The sequence below is a fragment of the Prorops nasuta genome, unplaced genomic scaffold (genome assembly GCF_024137725.1).
Source record: "Prorops nasuta isolate Cenicafe-Biocafe unplaced genomic scaffold, Cenicafe_Pnas_1.2 PNAS00026, whole genome shotgun sequence".
NCBI lineage: Eukaryota > Metazoa > Arthropoda > Insecta > Hymenoptera > Bethylidae > Prorops > Prorops nasuta.
Window position 1 is genome coordinate 316,652 of NW_027116823.1, and position 18,008 is coordinate 334,659.

An 18,008-nucleotide genomic window follows, 5' to 3' on the forward strand; every position below is an offset into this window, starting at 1 on the left:
CCCTTTTATAATTAATCCCTGACCCCAAGTGAGTTACCCTAGCCCCATATAAGTACTCCCTGACCGCAAGTGAGTTACCCTAGTACAATATAAGTAATCCCTGACCCCAAGTAAGTTACCCTAGTGCCATATAAGTACTCCCTGACACCAAGTGAGTTACACTAGCCCCATTATAAGTACTCCCTGACCCCAGGTGAGTTACCCTGGTTCCATATAATTACAAGTTAACCCCCAAGTGAGTTACCTTAGTACCTTATAAGTACTCCCTGACCCCAAGTGAGTTATCCTAGTCCCATATAGGTACTCCCTTACCCTAATTGAGTTACCCTAGCCCTTTTATAATTAATCCCTGACCCCAAGTGAGTTACCCTAGTGCCATATTAGTACTCCCTGACAGAATGCGAGTTACCCTAGTCCCATATAAGTACTCCCTGACCGCAAGTGAGTTACCCTAGTACAATATAAGTAATCCCTGACCCCAAGTAAGTTACCCTAGTGCCATATAAGTACTCCCTGACACCAAGTGAGTTACACTAGCCCCAGTATAAGTACTCCCTGACCCCAGGTGTGTTACCCTGGTTCCATATAATTACAAGTTAACCCCCAAGTGAGTTACCTTAGTACCTTATAAGTACTCCCTGACCCCAAATGAGTTACACTAGTCCCATATAAGTACTCCCTGACCATAAGTGAGTTACACTAGTCCCATATAAGTACTCCCTTACCCTAATTGAGTTAACCTAGCCCTTTTATAATTACTCCCTGACCCCAAGTGAGTTACCCCAGTGCCATATAAGTACTCCCTGACCCAATGCGAGTTACTCTAGTCCCATATAAGTACTCCCTGACCCCAAGTGAGTTACACTAGTCCCATATAAGTGTTCCCTGACCCCAAGTGAGTTACCCTAGTCCCATATAAGTACTCCCTGACCCCAAGTGAGTTACCCTAGTACAATATGAGTACTCCCTGACCCCAAGTGAGTTACCCTAATCCCATATAAGTACTTCCTGATCCCAAGTGAGTTACCTTAGTACCTTATAAGTACTCCCTGACCCCAAGTGAGTTACCCTAGTCCCATATAAGTACTTCCTGATCCCAAGTGAGTTACCTTTGTACCTTAAAAGTACTCCCCGGCCACAAGTGAGTTATCCTAGTCCCATACAGGTATTCCCTGACCCAAAGCGAGTTACCCTAGTCCCATATAAGTACTCCCTGACCCCAAATGAGTTACCTTGCCCCTTGATAAGTACTCACCTACCCCAAATGAGTTACCCTAGTCCCGTATAAGTACTCCCTGACCCCAAGAGTGATACCCTTGTCCCATATAAGTACTTCCTGACCCCAAGTGAGTTACCCTAGTCCCATATAAGTACATCCTGACCCCAAGTGAGTTACCCTAGTCCCATATAAGTACTCCCTGACCCAAAGTGAGTTACCCAAGCCCCTTTATTAGTACTCCCTGACCCTAAGTGAGTTAACCTAGCCCCCTTATAAGTACACCCTGACCACAAGTGAGTTACCCTAGTCCCATATAAGTACTCCCTGACCCCAAGAGAGTTACACTAGTCCCATATAAATACTCCCTGACACCAAATGAGTTACCCTAGTCCCATATAAGTACTCCCTGACCGCAAGTGAATTACCCTAGTACAATATAAGTAATCCCTGAACCCAAGTAAGTTACCCTAGTGCCATATAAGTACTCCCTGACACCAAGTGAGTTACACTAGCCCCATTATAAGTACTCCCTAACCCCAGGTGACTTACCCTGGTTCCATATAAGTACAAGTTAACCCCCAAGTGAGTTACCCTAGTACCATATAAGTACTCGCTGACACCAAGTAAGTTACACTAGCCCCTTTATAAGTACTCCCTGACCCCAAGTGAGTTATCCTAGTCCCATATAGGTATTCCCTGACCCCAAGTGAGTTACCTTAGTCGCATATAGGTACTCCCTTACCCTAATTGAGTTACCCTAGCCCTTTTATAATTACTCCCTGACCCCAAGTGAGTTACCCTAGTGCCATATTAGTACTCCCTGACACAATGCGAGTTACCCTAGACACATATAAGTACTCCCTGACCCCAAATGAGTTACCCTAGTCCCATATAAGTACTCCCTGACCGCAAGTGAATTACCCTAGTCCCATATAGGTATTCCCTGACCCCAATTGAGTTACCCTAGTCCCATATAGGTACTCCCTTACCCTAATTGAGTTACCCTAGCCCTTTTAAAATTACTCCCTGACCCCAAGTGACTTACCCTAGTGCCATATTAGTACTCCCTGACACAATGCGAGTTACCCTAGACACATATAAGTACTCCCTGACCCCCAGTGAGTTACACTAGTCCCATATAAGTACTCCCTGACCGCAAGTGAATTACCCTAGTACAATATAAGTAATCCCTGACCCCATGTAAGTTACCCTAGTGCCATATAAGTACTCCCTGACACCAAGTCAGTTACACTAGCCCCATTATAAGTACTCCCAGACCCCAGGTGAGTTACCCTGGTTCCATATAAGTACAAGTTAACCCCCAAGTGAGTTACCCTAGTACCATATAAGTACTCCCTGACACCATGTAAGTTACACTAGCCCCTTTATAAGTACTCCCTGACCCCAAGTGAGTTACACTAGTCCCATATAAGTACCCCCTGACCCCAAGTGAGTTACACTAGTCCCATGTAAGTACTCCCTTACCCTAATTGAGTTACCCTAGCCCTTTTATAATTACTCCCTGACCCCAAGTGAGTTACCCTAGTGCCATATTAGTACTCCCTGACACAATGCGAGTAACCCTAGTCACATATAAGTACTCCCTGACCCCAAGTGAGTTACACTAGTCCCAAATAAGTTATCCCTGACCCCAAGTGAGTTACCCTAGTCCCAAATAGGTATACCCTGACCCCAAGTGAGTTACCCTAGTCCCATATAGGTACTCCCTTACCCTAATTGAGTTACTCTAGCCCTTTTATAATTACTCCCTGACCCCAAGTGACTTACCCTAGTGCCATATTAGTACTCCCTGACCCCAAGTGAGTTACACTAGTCCCATATAAGTACTCTCTGACCGCAAGTGAGTTACACTAGTCCCATATAAGTACCCCCTGACCCCAAGTGAGTTACATTAGTCCCATTATAAGTACTCCCTGACCCCAGGTGAGTTACCCTGGTTCCATATAATTACAAGTTAACCCCCAAGTGAGTTACCTTAGTACCTTATAAGTACTCCCTGACCATAAGTGAGTTACACTAATCCCATATAAGTACTCCCTTACCCTAATTGAGTTAACCTAGCCCTTTTAAAATTACTCCCTGACCCCAAGTGAGTTACCCCAGTGCCATATAAGTACTCCCTGACCCAATGCGAGTTACTCTAGACCCATATAAGTACTCCCTGACCCCAAGTGAGTTACACTAGTCCCATATAAGTGTTCCCTGACCCCAAGTGAGTTACCCTAGTCCCATATAAGTACTCCCTGACCCCAAGTGAGTTACCCTAGTACAATATAAGTACTCCCTGACCCCAAGTGAGTTACCCTAATCCCATATAAGTACTTCCTGATCCCAAGTGAGTTACCTTAGTACCTTATAAGTACTCCCTGAACCCAAGTGAGTTATCCTAGTCCCATATAGGTATCCCCTGACCCCAAGTGAGTTACCCTAGACCCATATAAGTACTTCCTGATCCCAAGTGAGTTACCTTTGTACCTTAAAAGTACTCCCCGACCACAAGTGAGTTATTCTAGTCCCATACAGGTATTCCCTGACCCCAAGTGAGTTACCTTAGTCCCATATAGGTACTCCCTTACCCTAATTGAGTTACCCTAGCCCTTTTATAATTAATCCCTGACCCAAGTGAGTTACCCTAGTGCCATATTAGTACTCCCTGACACAATGCGAGTTACCCTAGTCCCATATAAGTACTCCCTGACCGCAAGTGAGTTACACTAGCCCCATTATAAGTACTCCCTGACCCCAGGTGAGTTACCCTGGTTCCATATAATTACAAGTTAACCCCCAAGTGAGTTACCTTAGTACCTTATAAGTACTCCCTGACCCCAAGTGAGTTACACTAGTCCCATATAAGTACTCCCTGACCATAAGTGAGTTACACTAATCCCATATAAGTACTCCCTTACCCTAATTGAGTTAACCTAGCCCTTTTATAATTACTCCCTGACCCCAAGTGAGTTACCCCAGTGCCATATAAGTACTCCCTGACCCAATGCGAGTTACTCTAGTCCCATATAAGTACTCCTTGACCCCAAGTGAGTTACATTAGTCCCATATAAGTGTTCCCTGACTCCAATTGAGTTACCCTAGTCCCATATAAGTACTCCCTGACCCCAAGTGAGTTACCCTAGTACAATATAAGTACTCCCTGACCCAAAGTGAGTTACCCTAATCCCATATAAGTACTTCCTGATCCCAAGTGAGTTACCTTAGTACCTTATAAGTACTCCCTGACCCCAAGTGAGTTATCCTAGTCCCATATAGGTATTCCCTGACCCCAAGTGAGTTACCCTAGTCCCAAATAGGTACTCCCTTACCCCAATTGAGTTACCCTAGCCCTTTTATAATCACTCCCTGACCCCAAGTGATTACCCTAGTCACACATAAGTACTCCCTGACCCCATGTGAGTTGCCCTAGCCCCTATGTAAGTACTCCCTGACCCCAAGTATGGTACCCTAGTCCCATATAAGTTCTCTCTGACCCCAAGTGACTTACCCTAGTCCCATATAAGTACTACCTGACCCCAAGTGAGTTACACTAGTCCCATATAAGTACTCCCTGACCCCCAAGTGAGTTACCCTAGTCACATATAAGTACTCCCTGACCCCAAGTGAGTTACACTAGTCCCATATAAGTACTCCCTGACCCCAAGTGAGTTGCCCTAGCCCCAATGTAAGTACTCCCTGACCCCAAGTATGGTACCCTAGTCCCATATAAGTACTCCCTGACCCCTAGTGAGTTGCCCTAGCCCCTTTATAAGTACCCCCTGACCCCAAGTATGGTACCCTAGCCCCATATAAGTACTCCCTGACCCGCCAAGTGAGTTACACTAGTCCCATATAAGTACTCCCTGACCCCAAGTGAGTTACCCTAGTCCCATATAAGTACTCCCTGACCCCAAGTGAGTTACCCTAGTCCTATATATGTATTCCCTGACTCCAAGTGAGTTACCTTAGTCCCATATAGGTACTTCCATTCCCCAATTGAGTTACCCTAGCCCTTTTATAATTACTCCCTGACCCCAAGTGAGTTACCCTAGTGCCATATAAGTACTCCCTGACCCAATGCGAGTTACCCTAGTCCCATATAAGTATTCCCTGACCCCAAGAGAGTTACACTTGTCCCATATAAATACTCCCTGACCCCAAGTGAGTTACCCTAGTCCCATATAAGTACTCCCTGACCGCAAGTGAATTACCCTAGTACAATATAAGTACTCCCTGACCCAAAGTGAGTTACACTAGCCCCATTATAAGTACTCCCTGACCCCAAGTGAGTTACCCCAGTGCCATATAAGTACTCCCTGACCCCAAGTGAGTTACCCCAGGTCCATATAAGTACTCCCTGACCCAAAGCGAGTTACCCTAGTCCCATATAAGTACTCCCTGACCCCTAATGAGTTACCTTGCCCCTTGATAAGTACTCACCTACCCCAAATGAGTTACCCCAGTCCCGTATAAGTACTCCCTGACCCCATGAGTGATACCCTTGTCCCATATAAGTACTCCCTGACCCCAAGTGAGTTACCCTAGTCCCATATAAGTACTCCCTGACCCAAAGTGAGTTACCCAAGCCCCTTTATTAGTACTCCCTGACCCTAAATGAGTTACCCTAGCCCCCTTATAAGTACACCCTGACCACAAGTGAGTTACCCTAGTCCCATATAAGTACTCCCTGACCCCAAGAGAGTTACTTTAGCCCCATATAAATACTCCCTGACCCCAAATGAGTTACCCTAGTCCCATATAAGTACTACCTGTCCGCAAGTGAATTACCCTAGTACAATATAAGTAATCCCTGAACCCAAGTAAGTTAACCTAGTGCCATATAAGTACTCCCTGACACCAAGTGAGTTACACTAGCCCCATTATAAGTACTCCCTGACCCCAGGTGAGTTACCCTGGTTCCATATAAGTACAAGTTAACCCCCAACTGAGTTACCCTAGTACCATATAAGTACTCCCTGACACCAAGTAAGTTACACTAGCCCCTTTATAAGTACTCCCTGACCCCAAGTGAGTTATCCTAGTCCCATATAGGTATCCCCTGACCCCAAGTGAGTTACCCTAGACCCATATAAGTACTTCCTGATCCCAAGTGAGTTACCTTTGTACCTTAAAAGTACTCCCCGACCACAAGTGAGTTATTCTAGTCCCATACAGGTATTCCCTGACCCCAAGTGAGTTACCTTAGTCCCATATAGGTACTCCCTTACCCTAATTGAGTTACCCTAGCCCTTTTATAATTAATCCCTGACCCAAGTGAGTTACCCTAGTGCCATATTAGTACTCCCTGACACAATGCGAGTTACCCTAGTCCCATATAAGTACTCCCTGACCGCAAGTGAGTTACACTAGCCCCATTATAAGTACTCCCTGACCCCAGGTGAGTTACCCTGGTTCCATATAATTACAAGTTAACCCCCAAGTGAGTTACCTTAGTACCTTATAAGTACTCCCTGACCCCAAGTGAGTTACACTAGTCCCATATAAGTACTCCCTGACCATAAGTGAGTTACACTAATCCCATATAAGTACTCCCTTACCCTAATTGAGTTAACCTAGCCCTTTTATAATTACTCCCTGACCCCAAGTGAGTTACCCCAGTGCCATATAAGTACTCCCTGACCCAATGCGAGTTACTCTAGTCCCATATAAGTACTCCTTGACCCCAAGTGAGTTACATTAGTCCCATATAAGTGTTCCCTGACTCCAATTGAGTTACCCTAGTCCCATATAAGTACTCCCTGACCCCAAGTGAGTTACCCTAGTACAATATAAGTACTCCCTGACCCAAAGTGAGTTACCCTAATCCCATATAAGTACTTCCTGATCCCAAGTGAGTTACCTTAGTACCTTATAAGTACTCCCTGACCCCAAGTGAGTTATCCTAGTCCCATATAGGTATTCCCTGACCCCAAGTGAGTTACCCTAGTCCCAAATAGGTACTCCCTTACCCCAATTGAGTTACCCTAGCCCTTTTATAATCACTCCCTGACCCCAAGTGATTACCCTAGTCACACATAAGTACTCCCTGACCCCATGTGAGTTGCCCTAGCCCCTATGTAAGTACTCCCTGACCCCAAGTATGGTACCCTAGTCCCATATAAGTTCTCTCTGACCCCAAGTGACTTACCCTAGTCCCATATAAGTACTACCTGACCCCAAGTGAGTTACACTAGTCCCATATAAGTACTCCCTGACCCCCAAGTGAGTTACCCTAGTCACATATAAGTACTCCCTGACCCCTAGTGAGTTACACTAGTCCCATATAAGTACTCCCTGACCCCAAGTGAGTTGCCCTAGCCCCAATGTAAGTACTCCCTGACCCCAAGTATGGTACCCTAGTCCCATATAAGTACTCCCTGACCCCTAGTGAGTTGCCCTAGCCCCTTTATAAGTACCCCCTGACTCCAAGTATGGTACCCTAGCCCCATATAAGTACTCCCTGACCCGCCAAGTGAGTTACACTAGTCCCATATAAGTACTCCCTGACCCCAAGTGAGTTACCCTAGTCCCATATAAGTACTCCCTGACCCCAAGTGAGTTACCCTAGTCCTATATATGTATTCCCTGACTCCAAGTGAGTTACCTTAGTCCCATATAGGTACTTCCTTTCCCCAATTGAGTTACCCTAGCCCTTTTATAATTACTCCCTGACCCCAAGTGAGTTACCCTAGTAACATATAAGTACTCCCTGACCCAATGCGAGTTACCCTAGTCCCATATAAGTATTCCCTGACCCCAAGAGAGTTACACTTGTCCCATATAAATACTCCCTGACCCCAAGTGAGTCACCCTAGTCCCATATAAGTACTCCCTGACCGCAAGTGAATTACCCTAGTACAATATAAGTACTCCCTGACCCAAAGTGAGTTACACTAGCCCCATTATAAGTACTCCCTGACCCCAAGTGAGTTACCCCAGTGCCATATAAGTACTCCCTGACCCCAAGTGAGTTACCCCAGTGCCATATAAGTACTCCCTGACCCAAAGCGAGTTACCCTAGTCCCATATAAGTACTCCCTGACCCCTAATGAGTTACCTTGCCCCTTGATAAGTACTCACCTACCCCAAATGAGTTACCCCAGTCCCGTATAAGTACTCCCTGACCCCAAGAGTGATACCCTTGTCCCATATAAGTACTCCCTGACCCCAAGTGAGTTACCCTAGTCCCATATAAGTACTCCCTGACCCAAAGTGAGTTACCCAAGCCCCTTTATTAGTACTCCCTGACCCTAAGTGAGTTACCCTAGCCCCCTTATAAGTACACCCTGACCACAAGTGAGTTACCCTAGTCCCATATAAGTACTCCCTGACCCCAAGAGAGTTACTTTAGCCCCATATAAATACTCCCTGACCCCAAATGAGTTACCCTAGTCCCATATAAGTACTACCTGTCCGCAAGTGAATTACCCTAGTACAATATAAGTAATCCCTGAACCCAAGTAAGTTACCCTAGTGCCATATAAGTACTCCCTGACACCAAGTGAGTTACACTAGCCCCATTATAAGTACTCCCTGACCCCAGGTGAGTTACCTTGGTTCCATATAAGTACAAGTTAACCCCCAAGTGAGTTAGCCTAGTACCATATAAGTACTACCTGACACCAAGTAAGTTACACTAGCCCCTTTATAAGTACTCCCTGACCCCAAGTGAGTTACCCTAGTGCCATATTAGTACTCCCTGACACAATGCGAGTTACCCTAGTCACATATAAGTACTCCCTGACCCCAAGTGAGTTACACTAGTCCCAAATAAGTTATCCCTGACCCCAAGTGAATTACCCTAGTACAATATAAGTAATCCCTGACCCCATGTAAGTTACCCTAGTGCCATATAAGTACTCCCTGACACCAAGTGAGTTACACTAGTCCCAAATAAGTTATCCCTGACCCCAAGTGAGTTACCCTAGTCCAAAATAGGTATTCCCTGACCCCAAGTGAGTTACCCTAGTCCCATATAGGTACTCCCTTACCCTAATTGAGTTACCCTAGCCCTTTTATAATTACTCCCTGACCCCAAGTGACTTACCCTAGTGCCATATTAGTACTCCCTGACACAATGCGAGTTACCCTAGACACATATAAGTGCTCCCTGACCCCAAGTGAGTTACACTAGACCCATATAAGTACTCTCTGACCGCAAGTGAGTTACACTAGTCCCATATAAGTACCCCCTGACCCCAAGTGAGTTACATTAGTCCCATTATAAGTACTCCCTGACCCCAGGTGAGTTACCCTGGTTCCATATAATTACAAGTTAACCCCCAAGTGAGTTACCTTAGTACCTTATAAGTACTCCCTGACCCCAAGTGAGTTACACTAGTCCCATATAAGTACTCCCTGACCATAAGTGAGTTACACTAATCCCATATAAGTACTACCTTACCCTAATTGAGTTAAGCTAGCCCTTTTATAATTACTCCCTGACCCCAAGTGAGTTACCCCAGTGCCATATAAGTACTCCCTGACACAATGCGAGTTACTCTAGACCCATATAAGTACTCCCTGACCCCAAGTGAGTTACACTAGTCCCATATAAGTGTTCCCTGACCCCAAGCGAGTTACCCTAGTACAATATAAGTACTCCCTGACCCCAAGTGAGTTACCCTAATCCCATATAAGTACTTCCTGATCCCAAGTGAGTTACCTTAGTACCTTATAAGTACTCCCTGAACCCAAGTGAGTTATCCTAGTCCCATATAGGTATCCCCTGACCCCAAGTGAGTTACCCTAGTCCCATATAAGTACTTCCTGATCCCAAATGAGTTACCTTTGTACCTTAAAAGTACTCCCAGACCACAAGTGAGTTATTCTATTCCCATACAGGTATTCCCTGACCCCAAGTGAGTTACCTTAGTCCCATATAGGTACTCCCTTACCCTAATTGAGTTACCCTAGCCCTTTTATAATTAATCCCTGACCCAAGTGAGTTACCCTAGTGCCATATTAGTACTCCCTGACACAATGCGAGTTACCCTAGTCCCATATAAGTACTCCCTGACCGCAAGTGAGTTACACTAGCCCCATTATAAGTACTCCCTGACCCCAGGTGAGTTACACTAGTCCCATATAAGTACTCCCTGACCATAAGTGAGTTACACTAATCCCATATAAGTACTCCCTTACCCTAATTGAGTTAACCTAGCCCTTTTATAATTACTCCCTGACCCCAAGTGAGTTACCCCAGTGCGATTTAAGTACTCCCTGACCCAATGCGAGTTACTCTAGTACCATATAAGTACTCCCTGACCCCAAGTGAGTTACACTAGTCCCATATAAGTGTTCCCTGACCCCAATTGAGTTACCCTAGTCCCATATAAGTACTCCCTGACCCCAAGTGAGTTACCCTAGTACAATATAAGTACTCCCTGACCCAAAGTGAGTTACCCTAATCCCATATAAGTACTTCCTGATCCCAAGTGAGTTACCTTAGTACCTTATAAGTACTCCCTGACCCCAAGTGAGTTATCCTAGTCCCATATAGGTATTCCCTGACCACAAGTGAGTTACCCTAGTCCCAAATAGGTACTCCCTTACCCAAATTGAGTTACCATAGCCCTTTTATAATCACTCCCTGACCCCAAGTGATTTACCCTAGTCACACATAAGTACTCCCTGACCCCATGTGAGATGCCCTAGCCCCTATGTAAGTACTCCCTGACCCCAAGTATGGTACCCTAGTCCCATATAAGTACTCCCTGACCCCAAGTGAGTTACACTAGTCCCATATAAGTACTCCCTGACCCCAAGTGAGATACCTTAGTCCCATATAGGTACTCCCTTACCCTAATTGAGTTACCCTAGCCCTTTTATAATTAATCCCTGACCCCAAGTGAGTTACCCTAGTGCCATATTAGTACTCCCTGACACAATGCGAGTTACCCTAGTCCCATATAAGTACTCCCTGACCGCAAGTGAGTTACCCTAGTACAATATAAGTAATCCCTGACCCCAAGTAAGTTACCCTAGTGCCATATAAGTACTCCCTGACCCCAAGTGAGTTACCCTAGTCCCTTATAAGTACTCCCTGACCGCAAGTGAATTACCCTAGTACAATATAAGTAATCCCTGACCCCAAGTGAGTTACCTTAGTACAATATAAGTACTCCCTGACCCAGTGAGTTACCCTAATCCCATATAAGTACTTCCTGATCCCAAGTGAGTTACCTTAGTACCTTATAAGTACTCCCTGACCCCAAGTGAGTTATCCTAGTCCCATATAAGTACACCCTGACCCCAAGTGAGTTGCCCTAGCCCCTTTATAAGTACTCCCTGACCCCAAGTATGGTACCCTAGCCCCATATAAGTACTCCCTGACCCGCCAAGTGAGTTACACTAGTCCCATATAAGTACTCCCTGACCCCAAGTGAGTTACACTAGCCCTATATAAGTACTCCCTGACCCCAGGTGAGTTACCCTGGTTCCATATAAGTACTCCCTGACCCCAAGTGAGTTACACTAGTCCCATATAAGAACTCCCTTACCCTAATTGAGTTAACCTAGCCCTTTTATAATTACTCCCTGACCCCAAGTGAATTACCCCAGTGCCGTATAAGTACTCCCTGACCCCAAGAGTGATACCCTTGTCCCATATAAGTACTCCCTGACCCCAAGTGAGTTACCCTAGTCCCATATAAGTACTTCCTGACCCCAAGTGAGTTACCCTAGTCCCATATAAGTACTCCCTGACCAAAAGTGAGTTACCCAATCCCCTTTGTTAGTACTCCCTGACCCTAAGTGAGTTACCCTAGCCCCCTTATAAGTACACCCTGACCACAAGTGAGTTACCCTATTCCCATATAAGTACTCCCTGACCCCAAGAGAGTTACATTAGTCCCATATAAATACTCCCTGACCCCAAATGAGTTACCCTAGTCCCATATAAGTACTCCCTGACCGCAAGTGAATTACCCTAGTACAATATAAGTAATCCCTGAACCCAAGTAAGTTACCCTAGTGCCATATAAGTACTCCCTGACACCAAGTGAGTTACACTAGCCCCATTATAAGTACTCTCTGACCCCAGGTGAGTTACCCTGGTTCCATATAAGTACAAGTTAACCCCCAAGTGAGTTACCCTAGTACCATATAAGTACTCCCTGACACCAAGTAAGTTACACTAGCCCCTTTATAAGTACTCCCTGACCCCAAGTGAGTTATCCTAGTCCCATATAGGTATTCCCTGACCCCAAGTGAGTTACCTTAGTCCCATATAAGTACTCCCTGACCCCAAGTGAGTTACACTAGTCCCAAATAAGTTATCCCTGACCCCAAGTGAGTTACCCTAGTCCCATATAGGTATTCCCTGAACCCAAGTAAGTTACCCTAGTGCCATATAAGTACTCCCTGACACCAAGTGAGTTACACTAGCCCCATTATAAGTACTCCCTGACCCCAGGTGAGTTACCTTGGTTCCATATAAGTACAAGTTAACCCCCAAGTGAGTTACCCTAGTACCATATAAGTACTACCTGACACCAAGTAAGTTACACTAGCCCCTTTATAAGTACTCCCTGACCCCAAGTGAGTTACCCTAGTGCCATATTAGTACTCCCTGACACAATGCGAGTTACCCTAGTCACATATAAGTACTCCCTGACCCCAAGTGAGTTACACTAGTCCCAAATAAGTTATCCCTGACCCCAAGTGAATTACCCTAGTACAATATAAGTAATCCCTGACCCCATGTAAGTTACCCTAGTGCCATATAAGTACTCCCTGACACCAAGTGAGTTACACTAGTCCCAAATAAGTTATCCCTGAGCCCAAGTGAGTTACCCTAGTCCAAAATAGGTATTCCCTGACCCCAAGTGAGTTACCCTAGTCCCATATAGGTACTCCCTTACCCTAATTGAGTTACCCTAGCCCTTTTATAATTACCCCCTGACCCCAAGTGACTTACCCTAGTGCCATATTAGTACTCCCTGACACAATGCGAGTTACCCTAGACACATATAAGTGCTCCCTGACCCCAAGTGAGTTACACTAGACCCATATAAGTACTCTCTGACCGCAAGTGAGTTACACTAGTCCCATATAAGTACCCCCTGACCCCAAGTGAGTTACATTAGTCCCATTATAAGTACTCCCTGACCCCAGGTGAGTTACCCTGGTTCCATATAATTACAAGTTAACCCCCAAGTGAGTTACCTTAGTACCTTATAAGTACTCCCTGACCCCAAGTGAGTTACACTAGTCCCATATAAGTACTCCCTGACCATAAGTGAGTTACACTAATCCCATATAAGTACTACCTTACCCTAATTGAGTTAAGCTAGCCCTTTTATAATTACTCCCTGACCCCAAGTGAGTTACCCCAGTGCCATATAAGTACTCCCTGACACAATGCGAGTTACTCTAGACCCATATAAGTACTCCCTGACCCCAAGTGAGTTACACTAGTCCCATATAAGTGTTCCCTGACCCCAAGCGAGTTACCCTAGTACAATATAAGTACTCCCTGACCCCAAGTGAGTTACCCTAATCCCATATAAGTACTTCCTGATCCCAAGTAAGTTACCTTAGTACCTTATAAGTACTCCCTGAACCCAAGTGAGTTATCCTAGTCCCATATAGGTATCCCCTGACCCCAAGTGAGTTACCCTAGTCCCATATAAGTACTTCCTGATCCCAAATGAGTTACCTTTGTACCTTAAAAGTACTCCCAGACCACAAGTGAGTTATTCTAGTCCCATACAGGTATTCCCTGACCCCAAGTGAGTTACCTTAGTCCCATATAGGTACTCCCTTACCCTAATTGAGTTACCCTAGCCCTTTTATAATTAATCCCTGACCCAAGTGAGTTACCCTAGTGCCATATTAGTACTCCCTGACACAATGCGAGTTACCCTAGTCCCATATAAGTACTCCCTGACCGCAAGTGAGTTACACTAGCCCCATTATAAGTACTCCCTGACCCCAGGTGAGTTACACTAGTCCCATATAAGTACTCCCTGACCATAAGTGAGTTACACTAATCCCATATAAGTACTCCCTTACCCTAATTGAGTTAACCTAGCCCTTTTATAATTACTCCCTGACCCCAAGTGAGTTACCCCAGTGCGATTTAAGTACTCCCTGACCCAATGCGAGTTACTCTAGTACCATATAAGTACTCCCTGACCCCAAGTGAGTTACACTAGTCCCATATAAGTGTTCCCTGACCCCAATTGAGTTACCCTAGTCCCATATAAGTACTCCCTGACCCCAAGTGAGTTACCCTAGTACAATATAAGTACTCCCTGACCCAAAGTGAGTTACCCTAATCCCATATAAGTACTTCCTGATCCCAAGTGAGTTACCTTAGTACCTTATAAGTACTCCCTGACCCCAAGTGACTTATCCTAGTCCCATATAGGTATTCCCTGACCCCAAGTGAGTTACCCTAGTCCCAAATAGGTACTCCCTTACCCAAATTGAGTTACCATAGCCCTTTTATAATCACTCCCTGACCCCAAGTGATTTACCCTAGTCACACATAAGTACTCCCTGACCCCATGTGAGATGCCCTAGCCCCTATGTAAGTACTCCCTGACCCCAAGTATGGTACCCTAGTCCCATATAAGTACTCCCTGACCCCAAGTGAGTTACACTAGTCCCATATAAGTACTCCCTGACCCCAAGTGAGATACCTTAGTCCCATATAGGTACTCCCTTACCCTAATTGAGTTACCCTAGCCCTTTTATAATTAATCCCTGACCCCAAGTGAGTTACCCTAGTGCCATATTAGTACTCCCTGACACAATGCGAGTTACCCTAGTCCCATATAAGTACTCCCTGACCGCAAGTGAGTTACCCTAGTACAATATAAGTAATCCCTGACCCCAAGTAAGTTACCCTAGTGCCATATAAGTACTCCCTGACCCCAAGTGAGTTACCCTAGTCCCATATAAGTACTCCCTGACCGCAAGTGAATTACCCTAGTACAATATAAGTAATCCCTGACCCCAAGTGAGTTACCCTAGTACAATATAAGTACTCCCTGACCCAGTGAGTTACCCTAATCCCATATAAGTACTTCCTGATCCCAAGTGAGTTACCTTAGTACCTTATAAGTACTCCCTGACCCCAAGTGAGTTATCCTAGTCCCATATAAGTACACCCTGACCCCAAGTGAGTTGCCCTAGCCCCTTTATAAGTACTCCCTGACCCCAAGTATGGTACCCTAGCCCCATATAAGTACTCCCTGACCCGCCAAGTGAGTTACACTAGTCCCATATAAGTACTCCCTGACCCCAAGTGAGTTACACTAGCCCTATATAAGTACTCCCTGACCCCAGGTGAGTTACCCTGGTTCCATATAAGTACTCCCTGACCCCAAGTGAGTTACACTAGTCCCATATAAGAACTCCCTTACCCTAATTGAGTTAACCTAGCCCTTTTATAATTACTCCCTGACCCCAAGTGAATTACCCCAGTGCCGTATAAGTACTCCCTGACCCCAAGAGTGATACCCTTGTCCCATATAAGTACTCCCTGACCCCAAGTGAGTTACCCTAGTCCCATATAAGTACTTCCTGACCCCAAGTGAGTTACCCTAGTCCCATATAAGTACTCCCTGACCAAAAGTGAGTTACCCAATCCCCTTTGTTAGTACTCCCTGACCCTAAGTGAGTTACCCTAGCCCCCTTATAAGTACACCCTGACCACAAGTGAGTTACCCTATTCCCATATAAGTACTCCCTGACCCCAAGAGAGTTACATTAGTCCCATATAAATACTCCCTGACCCCAAATGAGTTACCCTAGTCCCATATAAGTACTCCCTGACCGCAAGTGAATTACCCTAGTACAATATAAGTAATCCCTGAACCCAAGTAAGTTACCCTAGTGCCATATAAGTACTCCCTGACACCAAGTGAGTTACACTAGCCCCATTATAAGTACTCTCTGACCCCAGGTGAGTTACCCTGGTTCCATATAAGTACAAGTTAACCCCCAAGTGAGTTACCCTAGTACCATATAAGTACTCCCTGACACCAAGTGAGTTACACTAGTCCCAAATAAGTTATCCCTGACCCCAAGTGAGTTACCCTAGTCCCATATAGGTATTCCCTGACCCCAAATGAGTTACCCTAGTCCCATATAAGTACTCCCTGACCGCAAGTGAATTACCCTAGTACAATATAAGTAATCCCTGAACCCAAGTAAGTTACCCTAGTGCCATATAAGTACTCCCTGACACCAAGTGAGTTACACTAGCCCCTTTATAAGTACTCCCTGACCCCAAGTGAGTTATCCTAGTCCCATATAGGTATTCCCTGACCCCAAGTGAGTTACCTTAGTCCCATATAAGTACTCCCTGACCCCAAGTGAGTTACACTAGTCCCAAATAAGTTATCCCTGACCCCAAGTGAGTTACCCTAGTCCCATATAGGTATTCCCTGACCCCAAGTGAGTTACCCTAGTCCCATATAGGTACTCCCTTACCCTATTTGAGTTACCCTAGCCCTTTTATAATTACTCCCTGACCCCAAGTGACTTACCCTAGTGCCATATTAGTACTCCCTGACACAATGCGAGTTACCCTAGACACATATAAGTACTCCCTGAGCCCAAGTGAGTTACACTAGTCCCATATAAGTACTCTCTGACCGCAAGTGAGTTACGCTAGTCCCATATAAGTACCCCCTGACCCCAAGTGAGTTACATTAGTCCCATATAAGTACTCCCTTACCCTAATTGAGTTACCCTAGCCCTTTTGTAATTACTCCCTGACCCCAAGTGAGTTACCCCAGTGCCATATAAGTACTCCCTGACCCAATGCGAGTTACTCTAGTCCCATATAAGTACACCCTGACCGCAAGTGAATTACCCTAGTACAATATAAGTAATCCCTGACCCCAAGTATGGTACCCTAGTCCCATATAAGTACTCCCTGTACCCAAGTGAGTTACCCTAGTCCTATATATGTATTCCCTGACTCCAAGTGAGTTACCTTAGTCCCATATAGGTACTTCCTTTCCCCAATTGAGTTACCCTAGCCCTTTTATAATTACTCCCTGACCCCAAGTGAGTTACCCTAGTGCCATATAAGTACTCCCTGACCCAATGCGAGTTACCCTAGTCCCATATAAGTATTCCCTGACCCCAAGAGAGTTACACTAGTCCCATATAAATACTCCCTGACCCCAAGTGAGTTACCCTAGTCCCATATAAGTACTCCCTGACCGCAAGTGAATTACCCTAGTACAATATAAGTAATCCCTGACCCCAAGTGAGTTACCCTAGTACAATATAAGTACTCCCTGACCCAGTGAGTTACCCTAATCCCATATAAGTACTTCCTGATCCCAAGTGAGTTACTTTAGTACCTTATAAGTACTCCCTGACCACAAGTGAGTTATCCTAGTCCCATATAGGTACTCCCTGACCACAAGTGAGTTATCCTAGTCCCATACAGGTATTCCCTGACCCCAAGTGAGATACCTTAGTCCCATATAGGTACTCCCATACCCTAATTGAGTTACCCTAGCCCTTTTATAATTAATCCCTGACCCCAAGTGAGTTACCCTAGTGCCATATTAGTACTCCCTGACACAATGCGAGTTACCCTAGTCCCATATAAGTACTCCCTGACCGCAAGTGAGTTACCCTAGTACAATATAAGTAATCCCTGACCCCAAGTAAGTTACCCTAGTGCCATATAAGTACTCCCTGACCCCAAGTGAGTTACCCTAGTCCCATATAAGTACTCCCTGACCGCAAGTGAATTACCCTAGTACAATATAAGTAATCCCTGACCCCAAGTGAGTTACCCTAG